Below are 2,062 nucleotides of genomic sequence, written 5' to 3'. Positions count from 1 at the left end.
CCTTATAAAAACCTTTTAAAAACTTTATAAAGCCTTAATACACATTTAAACACCTTATAAAAACCTTTTATACAACTTTATAAAGCCTTAATACACTTTTTAATTAGTTTTTAAACCCTTAATATACATTTAAACACCTTATAAAAACCTTATAAACATTTTATAAAAACCTTATAAAAACCTTTTAAAAACTTTATAAAGCCTTAATACACATTTTAAACACCTTATTAAAATACAAGGGTTTTAAAAGGTTTTACAATCTTGTAAATACTTCACAAAACCTTATAAAAGCGTTTAAAAACTTGTTAAAACCTTTTAAAAATCTTAAAAAAGGCTTGTAAAATCTTTTCAATACTTTTAAAAGTTTTTAAAAGTCTTCTAAAAACCTTTTTTAAACCTTATAAAAGGCTTGTAAAATCTTTCAAATGCTTTTTAAAATCTTGTAAGACCTTTTAAATACTTTAACATTATTTCCATAGGTTTTCAAAGTTTTTAAGACCTTATTGCTTTGTATTTTACGTGTAGCATCATGTTCATAATATTATTTACCAAGATCTTAACCACATACATATGTATCTACATATAGCAAAGAAACAAGGAAGATAACTATATTATAATAAAGCCAAGAACGTGGATGAGAACAAGCACCACTACAGCTGCACACCACAACCTTTTACAAATGCAAGCAAACACCACCAACATTTTTCCAGCTGCAATTCTCACACCTGAAATCGCCCACCTCAACATTGGAACCAAACAAGGGATTGATCCTTCACAGATAACAACTTCTTTAACAGTAGGACACAACGCTATATTCCTCATAAGCTTTATAATCGCCTTTAGTCCCACCAACAACACCACAATCCATTACGAAAACCGTGATAATCTTTATTAAGATTCCAACCTGTATAAAACACATTAAAAATCAATTTAAAACCTTTTAAAAGCATTTTAAAATGCTTTTAAAAGGTTTGTAATTTTTTTTGGTACACTAAGATTATGAAACAAAAACTAAATTTCAGAGTATACCCTAATGAATCTGTACCTACTAACATTCAATTCAATTTTACCCAAAATTTATATGGATTCTACAAAATTAACACAAACCTAAATAATGGATTCAACAGTCCATAACTGACGACAAGTGCTCTACCAACGACGACGCTAGAGAGAGCAGATCCAGAGAGATGATGGAGAGAGAGAGAGCAGATCCACAGAGAGATGATGGAGAGTGAGAGCAGATCCAGAGAGAGATGATGGAGAGAGAGAGCAGATCCAGAGAGATGAGATCCAGAGAGATGAGATCCAGAGAGATGAGATCCAGAGAGATGAGATCCAGAGAGAAGCAAATCGAGAAAGTAGATCGAGTATTGAGAGAGAAGTGATCCTAAGAGAGAGGAGATGCAGAGATAGAGAGGAGATGCAGAGAAAGAAGTGATGGAGTGAGAGAGAGAGAGAGAGAGAGAGAGAGAGAGAGAGAGAGAGAGAGAGAGAGAGAGAGAGAGAGAGAGAGAGAGAGAGAGAGAGAGAGCTTTTTGAGTGAGATTAAGAGAAAATTTGTGTTTTCATTTCGACCTGAGATATTCTAAAGGTTAGTTATCAGATCTGTCTTTTTCCGCTAGTTTTCTAATTTTTAAGTAGTTTCACATATTTGACATATTCATTTCTTAGTATCTTGTTGAGAGCATTTTCAAATCATAGCTAAAGAGTTAAGAACTTTATACGCTTTGGGACCGTCTAATAGACGGTTTATTTATTTTCAAAATTAAATAAAATTTATTATTTTATTGTAAAAATATTAGATCCAAAGTATTTACAAAAATAGATAATTTTGTTCAGTTTGTAAATTTTTTTTTGTTGAAAAAACTTAATTTATGTACCATACATATTTAAAAATCGTTAATAAAAATTTATCATTGAAGTTTAGTAATGTTAAATTATCGAGCACCAAAATAATATCTCTTTATAAGACAAAGGATAATAATATCTTTTTACTTCATCTCACTTGTTAGGAGTCATGGCTATTTTCCCATTAAAAATGTTTCTTAATTTTTTTAATTTG

The 2,062-nt window shown here is 30.5% G+C and overlaps 1 long non-coding RNA gene across 1 annotated transcript; it reads right to left on the bottom strand.

Moving 5' to 3' along the window:
- Nucleotides 1-480: 480 nt before the first annotated feature.
- On the bottom strand, nt 481-1,216 carry LOC17895425. The gene is made up of 2 exons (XR_002835167.1): nt 1,108-1,216; nt 481-904 (listed from the first exon to the last, which is right to left on the bottom strand). It is a non-coding gene; the product is annotated as an uncharacterized LOC17895425 (long non-coding RNA).
- Between the last annotated feature and the right edge of the window lie 846 nt (nt 1,217-2,062).

This window comes from Capsella rubella, unplaced genomic scaffold (genome assembly GCF_000375325.1).
Source record: "Capsella rubella cultivar Monte Gargano unplaced genomic scaffold, Caprub1_0 scaffold_2, whole genome shotgun sequence".
NCBI classification, from domain to species: Eukaryota; Viridiplantae; Streptophyta; class Magnoliopsida; order Brassicales; family Brassicaceae; genus Capsella; species Capsella rubella.
Note: the sequence above shows the minus strand (reverse complement) of the source record. Positions and strands in the feature narration are given on the sequence as shown.